We start from the raw sequence: 10,261 nt of genomic DNA on the forward strand, positions 1-10,261 counted from the left end.
ATCAGGGTCTTCTAACCTTGACTCCTGAGGATTAAGCCTCATCTTGGGGACAATCATATGAATCATGATTAATCTTTTCATCTTTTAACAGACAGGTATCGGGACATTCTAACCCTGACTCTTGAGGATTGAATCTCGCTTTGGGAATGATCCTATGAATCATGACAATCATTATTTTCTTGGACCTATATTTAGGTGTTCTATCTAGACTCTAGAGGGTTAAGCTTTGTTTTGGAGATAACTCTAAAAATCTCATCAATTGGTTTTTGTATCATCAATCTCAGAACCAATCTCAATTCTCATTCTATGCTTCAAACTTTTGATTTCTTTGAATCAGTGTGCTACTTGCATATTTATTCAAAGAGGGGCAAATGTAATACACCAAAATTGGCACATTAGCATTCTGAACCAGTTTTAGTGCATCAATCCTACAAAATTGATTTCTACTTCATTTAAGTGCTATTGTACTAGACATTTCTTATTTTGATTGTCTTTACTTGACCTAAGTGTCAAATGCGAAAAACCCCTAATCTGTATTAATCACATACTTTTATTATTATCAATAATAGGTCAAAGCCAAGATTAATTATTATTATGTGTTCTTATTAATTATTTTTATTTACTAAGCTTAAGTATATTCAAACCCAAGACCTCCTAGATAAGAGGCTCACAATTTTACCAGTGTCTTGTAGGCTCTTGCCTTATTAATCACATACTTTATTTAATTCCTAAATATTGACTTAAATTGGCTAAATTAGCCTTCTAATCAAATTAATTTAATTATAAGTCATAACACTTTAATTAAATTAAAATCCACCCCCTTTAGCTAATACATGTGAAAATGGAATTAAAATATATTGATTTAATTAAATATCCTCATAATAATTGTTGAAACTAATTATTTAATTAATTATAATATTAGATTATGATGTCATATTTGAATGGATCAATATTCCTCCCTAATTCATCTCATTCAACTCCATAAAAAATGGAAGACACAATCTTTCCTCTAATCTGAGCCGTACATCTAATTTAATATTGACCACTGATTGGGTCCAAGATTCTATAAAAGAGACCCTCAACCTCTTATTTTAAGAGGATGCAATTAAAAAGTATCAAATCGTTGTTGGATTGAACACTCAAGCAATTTGCATTCACAACTCCATTGCTTTCACATGCTTTTCATATAGATTACAATGCATCCATTTAGCTTAATTTTCTTATCTCATTCTTAGAATAATTCACATATCATTTAGATGAATTCATATATTTTCATACAAAATCTCAAAAGCATAGATTAATCTTGCATTTGAATTCATTTAAATCCTTCGTTCTAGTTTGGTTTGATTACTGAATTCTCGATTCTGAGAGTGTATAGTAAAACCCCATCTAGTTAGGAGGCAAAAAAAAACCTTGTACAAACATGTTAGATGAATAATCACATGTTCATTTTGGGATGTACTTAACAAATAATGATCATGTTAAAGTGTGTGATTGACTTAGAGGCCCATATTTAACATTCGTAGTAGGTATCAGGGATCAACTTCCCTAAATTGCCAAGATGAGTGTGGGCTATTACAACAAATCAATGGTAAGAACAAGGAGATAATATGCAAATCCAATCCTAGTCATAGCCTAATTACTTGCCTTGAGAAGGAGGACTCGTATTTGGATGTCTACCCTTTTTAAACCCATGAGTCTTTCTTTGCATATGTTGTTTGACTTTCACTTTGGTTGGTTTTCCTTATGTGTTTTTATATGGTTTTCACTATGTGAATTTCTTGACAAGTACTTAATTATTATTTTTAGGTTAACCATTTGATATTTAAATAATTATATTTTATTTTATTAAAAAGGGAAATATTAAAATATGATAATAAGTAAATCATTTAAATTTCTTGGATACATATTTTAATTTAAATGATTTAATTTAAAAGTCTAACTTAGAAAATTAAGTTTAAAGATTTTTAAATATTAAATATTATAAATATTTAATCAATATTGATTTAATTAGAGTTATATTTAAATAATACACTTTAATTATCATTATTGATTGAAATAATTGTTCAGTGGTCAAGTGGACACGCTTTAATAGGACTATAAATGTCCACTTTACATGATCACTAAGTCATTCAATTTCAATCTGAAAGGGAAAGAGGGGAATTTCCAAGTATGATTCCACTTCTAACCCAAATTAGATTAGGTAGGACCCAAAAGAGGAAGGGTGCTAATACTAAATCTAGACTATATGGGGAATACAATAGAAGGAAATGTGCTCTTTGGCCCTTTAATAGGATAACATGAATATGAAATTGAACTAATTGCTTAGGAAATGTAAATCTAGATGCTATATGAATCAAACTAGCACAATTAAGATATAAATCTAGGTAAAGATATGAAAGGAAATGAAACATGAAAGACTCACCTTGAAATGCATAAAGGAAAATGTATTTTTTCTCAAGAACTTTTGGACTTGAATATTTTCTAAACTTCTGATTGTAGATCTCAAAATAAAATGATGAAAGGAACAAAACCTAGAAATCTCCCTAGAATTTGAGACCGAAGGACTGGGTCGACTTGGAAGAATGTCCTATAACCAGGTTGACGTAGTCTGCAACTCCAAAACTGATGATTCTAGAAAGCTTGTGAACTGTAGGTTCCATATATGTAATACTTTTCTCTCCCAACCTATAAATCAACATAGAAAAGAAAGGTTTTGGGGTCGGGGTTTGATGAGGACTTACCTTGGTCAAGCCCTAGACTAAGGAATTGATCATAATTGAGAAATGTAAATGTAAATGAAATGCTTGCATGTAATAGATCTAAATAATATTAAGTGAAAGATACAATTACCTCTGTAGATGCAATCACCTTTGATATGTGATCAAGTATGTAAGTGTAATAGCCTTGACTCAAAGAAATCATAAGGAAATCAAAGAAGCCAAAACCTTATATATGGAAATGTATGAGACATATCATGGATGAATAGTAAGAGATTTTGAATGATTGGAATGATGGATCTTCTCCTTAGAGTCAAACTTCACTACCACCTTAAAGGAAGAAGCTTGATTCAAGAAGGAGATGCTTAGACTTCAATGCTTGGAGACACTTGCTTGAAGAATGCCTTGAATGCTTTGCTTGCTTGAGAGGAGATAACTTGAGAATGAGACATGAAAATGAAGCCCCCAAACCTTGTTTTATATTATTTTCTTGGGAAGGAAAATTTTCTCAAGCCAATTGGGCAATGGTCACAAACTAATTAAACTCTTCAGGCCTCTTGGGCCCTGAGCTCCAGAACTACCAGGGACTAGGTCAACTTGGGTTGACCTAGTCCAAGACTATGTCAACCTAAGAGGACTATGTTGACTTGGGAGGACTAGGTTGACTTGGGTCGACCTAGGAGGACTAGGTCAACCTGAGTCGACCTGGTCGAAGAGGATAGGTCCTAGGTGCTACAGAAAGCTCCAGAATATGGTGTAGATGAGACAGAGAGATAATGAAATGAACATGAGATATGGCCAAAAGGGTATCGAGATAGTACCTAGAAGACCATGTCATAAAGCAAGAGACGATGAAGGAGCATGAAATGGAATAAGAGAGGAGAAAAAGAGACTAAAACCACACTAAAGAGGGCTTAAAGTTCTCAAAATGAAGTGTGTCCATTTTAAGATGGTTCAATAATAAAGGTTTCTTTTAAAGTACTTGCATTAAATAATAAAGTGGGGAAAATAAAATAAAAGAATAGTTTTAATTAAAAAGTAAGTTAGTATGCATGAAAGGATCAATTTAATAAAGTAATTATATTTTATAGGTTTTTTTATAAAGTTAGAGACAAACCCTAAGGAAAAGTTAGGGCTTTATATTAGAAGATTTTGGTTTATTATTACACACACAAGTTTGGAAGATAAAAAGTTATGGTTAGAGGAAAAAGTTTTTTGAAAGATTTAAGGGTTTTTGGATTAGCAAGGGTTTCACTAGTTGTAGCATCAGATTAAGGTAGGGTTTGAACCCCGTGGCAGTAAACTCATTTAAAAATATTTGTATTCTTCATGTCTTCTGAGTGATTGCAATTTGGATGTCAGTTTATTGTTTTAGTTTGGTTCTGTGCAAATAATAGAAAACTTCATATCCCAATTTGAGGAATTAGAAAACTCGTTTATCATCAAAACTTAGTAGATTTTTTCACAGTTTAAAATTGCCTAGAAAATGGACTAAATTAATTAGGGTTTGACTCGAAACCACATAAATTTAATTCACTGCATCAATGGAAGGAATTATTAAATTATTGCAAGTGAATATTGGACTGGCTAGATTGATTCACCCTGTTAGAGTACTATTTTAAAAAAGTGTAAAAAAAATATTTAACAATTTTTGTTTTGTTTTCTTTCTTTAAAAAAAACTATTATATATATATATATATATATATATATATATATATATATATATATATCTGTGTGTGTGTGTGGGGGCGAGGGGGGCCTATCCACCACCCCTATGTGTACCTTAGCACGCAACCTATAGAGCAAATTGATTGCAGTCTATGTCAACAGACCTATGGAAGTTGTTGTTGCAACCTTCCTTAAAGGAAGTTTCATGGTGAGGCAACAAGTTGTGAGTAGTAGGACCCATAGGGTATTTTTTATTATAATTTTTTAAATTTAATTTTTTTAAAATTATATTATATTAAAAATTTATTAAATGAATAAAGTTTATAGCATAATGATGAGGGTACAAGGCAAAGTGATGAAAGAGCGTAACAATTAGCAAAGGAGCACAACAAAGCAACACGTCCTAATGTTGGTTCACAAGGTAGAAGGGATTCCAGGCAATAGGAAAGAAATGCTTCAAATTGGCAAGCACAAGGAGCCTAGGGCAGACATATGCAAAGACAAGATTTATTTTGCAAGGAAGAGACAAGTTAAACACTTTGGGCAAAATCAAAACATTCCATGGAATTTCCTAAGGAAGAAAGGTTACAATTATCAAAAGGATTCAAGTAGGCTACAAACTTTTGATCACAATATCCTAAATCACAAAAAATGGGGATACTCAAGGATCATCAATTTAAATAGAAGATAATTTAAAGTGATGGAGAATTTTTTTGGAGGAAAAAACATGATCCACTTTGTGAGCCAAGCACTAATAAGAAATTTGTAACCAACGATAATAAAGTCATTGGCCTCGGGATCAAATTGGATTCCTGGTCCATGGCTATACAAATCTTGAAATAAAGAGCCTTCTTTATGAAATGGGGTGGGGTGTGGCATGTGTTGTGATGTGGAGCCTAATCAAACTTAGAGGTTAATTTTTTCTCACTTTATTCGATGTGGTCCCCCCCTCTCTAGATTATTACTACAGGGGTTTGGGGGTAGCCGAGGTCCTGGGGTAGAACTCTAAGTGCACTCATTGTCATAGTACAAGGTGGGGCTAAGGGGAAATACCCTCATAGGGGTTTTGGGGGGGTAGTGCTGAAAGCTCAACTAACTTTATTATTAAAAAAGGCACCAGCTACTATTTTTCTATTGGATGACTTATTCTAGCCCTAATTTTGTGAGGAAAAGCTTGTATAAAATGGTATCTTAGGGTTAGGGATTTGTTGCTCAAGTCTTAGTTCATATCTTTTGCCTTAAGGTTTTGAGTCAAGTCAAGTGTCAAAGTAATGAGTCTAGGTCTAGATTTCCTATAGGATGATCTTTCTTCTCATCATTCCTTTGAGTTAACCTAATACAAGAAATCATATGAGCAATGCATAAGTCCCAAGCTAGGTGATTAGGGTTTATAGGGTTTGTTATGTGTTTCCTTAATGAGAAGAAGGTATGGATTTTCTGCTAATTCATATTTTCTTATTCCTAATCATGTGAAAGACAAAGATTTATTGCAACCTCTCATGACAATATTCCTACAAATTTCTGAGAAACCCTAATTCTATGATCAAGTGTTCCATTAAAGACATAATGCAGGTAAAATGGAGAAATCGTGAAAATATACAAAGCAAATACAGTAGAGGAACATCAAAGACCAAGCTTGAAGACAATATATAGATCATGAGATTGAACTACAAGAAGATCAATTGAATTCGATGCAAAATGAAAACTTAAAAATGCAGAAATGGCAAAGAAACATAGTCAAAGGTGGTGAAGACTTGAGTTGAAATTGAATTGACAAATTAAAACATGCCTAGTTGTCCACATCACCAAGTTGAAAAGTCAATTGAATGAGAGAACATTTACTATTGGCCAGTTGAAAAGTCAGATGCTTACTTATCATATTGGGTCATGTTCAAATGAAATTTAAATGCATCTCGTTGACTATCAGATCAAAGAGGATCTACAGAGGTCATTATGTCACTATGTAAAGATGCTCGATTGTTAATTCATGCGACATAGCGACATGAAGGCATGTGTTTGGTGGCCCATCATCTCTTACAAAACACAATCAGAGTCTAGTCATGAGGTACCAATGAGGCAAAATAGTCAGACGTTAGACAATAAAGTATTGCCACATGTATGCCATGAAGTATATTGCTGGAAGGCGAACCCATGATGCAAAGGTAAATTAATGAGTTAACATCTTTAAATGATCACCGTCAGATCAAGATGAATCTATGTAGGCCATTATGTCACTCTATGAAGTTGCTTGACCATTATTCATAGTGACATAGCGACAAGAGGGACCCACGGTAGAAAATATAAAGGAAGTCATAATGTTTAAATCATGATCATTAATTTGAGATTGACGGCCAAAATTTGAAAACATAGTGACCATTGTAATATAAAATATATGCATTTGGTACGAAACTGTAGAAGATGAAGAATAAACAATTTTCAGAGACTACATGAAGATGAATAGTCATGGTATGCTTTCAGAATATCATGGATTTAGAATCATCAATAAAAGAGATAACACGTGCTCATGTCATGATATGAATTAGATATTTTCATATTTTATTCTTTATTATATGATTGTTGTTTTGCTAGAATTTAGAAATGATGACAATAGACTATAAATGTAACCTCGTTTGATAATACAAAGGTCGACAAACTTGATGGTGAATGATTCTATAATTCCATTTACTTTCAATTTACTGGTCATGTTTTGTTATCCATTCTTAGATTAGTTCTGCATAAAGAGTTGAAGGATAATTGTATGTGAACCTATGATAATCAGGTGGATTCCATTTCATTTTGATGTCTGCAGTGAAAGTGATTCCATTTACTTTCCTTGTATATGATTTTGCTTCCTCTCTTGTTCATTTCATATTATGTTAGATAGTTTCATTAGGAAATGAAAGATAGATGTATTAATGACAGGCCACACTACCCGTACCAACTCACAACCAAGAATGCAACAATATAGAGACCAAGAAAAAAATGCTTCACAAATAATTTTATTATACTTGAAAAAATCCTTACAACACCCACAAGATGATATCATAGATATGACTTCTTCAACATAAGAGAAATCCTAAATAAGAGTCTTCACACCAAGAGCTTCACCAAGAACTTCTACTTGAAGAGCTACACCTTTAGATTTTTCACACCTTGAAGTCTTCACGCCTTCTAGCTTCTACTTCTCGAGCTTCTATTTCTTGAACTTCTACTCCTCGAGCTTGATTTAGAAATGCTCATATGCCTTGCTTAAATAGGCACTTACCACCCCATGCATGACTTATCCACAACCTTCTAGAATTCCTCCACAACCTTCTACAACTTCCACAACCTTCTACATCTTCCACAACCTTCTACAATATTCATAACTTTCTAGAATTCTTCCCACACACCTCGATAAATGGAATAACAACCATTTATTTTTTTATTTTTTTCTATTATGCCACCTATGCACCTCGAAAATAGAAATCCTCTTTTTATTTCTTTTCTCCTTTTTCCCCTTTTTTATTTTTTTATTATTTTTCCTCTAATTTTTGTCACTTTCTCTCTCCTCCACAAATTTTTTATTTTTTTATTTTTTTTCAATTTTTTTTTTTCCCCAATAATTTTCCCATGCAAGATGCTCCTGCATCATGTATATGGATTTATTAGTTTTTGGTTGGACTCCATTTCATTCAAGGCTGATAGTGAAAGCAATTCCATTTGCCCTCATGTGCTTATCTCTTCATTCGTGTTTTGCATTTAGATGGTAAATCTGCACTTAGAAGTAGGAGTAGATGTTAGAAGAACTTCAAGGTAGCTTATGATATCCATTCCACCAGATGTTATAAGTTATGAACATCCTGCTTGGGGCATTTGTAGTTATGAACATCCTGGTTTATCCTTTTCAGCTCTCAGGTTAAGAGCATAACCCATATTCCAATGATCTATTAAAAACACAATTCATTGCATATATTGCATATAAGGGAGTTGTACCTTAGAATTCAGAGGGCAGTGATATAACACATACACTGACCCATTGTTGGTAATATCCTTTTGTTTCCTACATTTTGGGCATCTAGAGTCAAGGTAAAGCCAACTTAGCAAGAGGGAAAAACTGTTAACCAACAAGATTTCATAATTTTTGATGAGATTTTAGCTTGTTGCAATGGTATTGAGCTGTAAGGGATTGCAAATTGTAATCATTGGAAAATAAGAATATTAGACATGTTGTTTAGTGGATGTAGCCCAAGGATTGGGTGAACAACATTAAAATCTTATGTCTTTTGTTGTCTTCTGTGTGATTTATTACTTTCTGATATTGGTTATATTTGTATGAAATTGTTATTTTTATCACATTAATTCTAACAACCTACATTTCAAAAAATTCACAGTTGGGTTGATTCAGAATGGGGGGAGCATGTCTCAATCAAAACCTCACCCAATAATTTCTTTCTTATCATCATGGGATTGACTTAAGAAAAATATTGGATCCTCTTTGGTGGTCTGTTCTTGATGAATGGCATTGGTTTCTATATTAAAGATTAGATTTTGAATTTCAATCTAAAAGAGGAAACAGTGGAGGAAGTTTTGATTTGGATTCATCTCTATGATCTCCCCCATGAATATTAGACTGGGGAGATATTTGAAAGTATCATAATCAAATTGGGGAAATTTATCAAATTAGATGAAGCTATGGCAAAGGAATGCTTTAGCATTTACATGTGTATATGTATCTATTTGAGGTCATGTCCTCCCATCCCCAAAGCCTTTGAGATCAAATCACCTAGGGGTATTTGGTCGTAAGAAATTTAGGTAGAAAAGTTGGTGGAAAAATGTAAATCTTGTAATGAATGGGGCCACTCAGATCAAGAATGCATATCAAACAAAAGGGAAAAGTGAAAGGAGATAAAGAAATGGAACTAAAACTAATAGATTTGGAGGTACAAAGAAACTAGGAGAACATTAGCTCTCATTCAAAATTGTCAAATGGGATTGCCAACATGAAAAATATACTAGAAGACAATATTTTTAATTCAAAAGAGGCGAAAGTCCCAAGCGGTAATCCCAAATCCCTACAAGGAGAATCAATGGAGAAAGATAAGGAATCTAAATCTCCCTTTAAATTAGCCTCAATAATTGTAGTCAATTTGGTAAATAATTCAAAAGATGGTCTTCTAAATGTTGGAGAGGCAAAGATCTTAGTGAATGAAGAAGATAGTGAAGGAAGGGACAACATTCATTTGAATGTTTTCTCACATCCTAACAATGTTGAAGACAAAGGACAAGATCCAACTTCACAGATTGCCAAGATCACCTGCATGCAAATAACCTATTGAAGAGAAACCAAAAAAGAAGGAAAAAGCAGAGCTTGGAAGAACTCAACAAGATGGGAGAAAAATTGTATTCCTAGATTGATTGAATGAATGCTTGAAAAAAGAATTACAAGAGTTCAACCTTAAGGTGAACAAAAGCCCTAAAGCCTCAAAAAGCTAGGTTGCACAATATAATTAATAAAATATTAATTATATGCACCTACAAGATAGCTTAAGAAAACTAGAGTAATAGGCAACTTAATTAATTAAATCAAAGTGATTTAATTAATAAGTGCAAACAAATAATTACTCTAACTAACCTAGCACAACTAAGAAAGCAGGAAAAGATGGGTCTCGACAACAAGGCCTGATTAGGTACCCAATCACAACAAGGAAATCTCTGTAAATTAGAGACAAAGGAGAAAACCCAGTGGGAAAAACCCCTCTCCAAAAAGAGATAGCAAAGAATGTTCCAGAAGATGGGAACAAAGAGAAGATCATGAAGAAAACCACTGAAGCAGAAGAAGCCGCAAACTCTGTTAGAAAGAAATTGTTGATCTGAAGATCCTCCACAAAAAT

Source organism: Cupressus sempervirens, chromosome 1, assembly GCF_028749045.1.
Source record: "Cupressus sempervirens isolate cs-2001-9-10 chromosome 1, ASM2874904v1, whole genome shotgun sequence".
Lineage (NCBI taxonomy): Eukaryota > Viridiplantae > Streptophyta > Pinopsida > Cupressales > Cupressaceae > Cupressus > Cupressus sempervirens.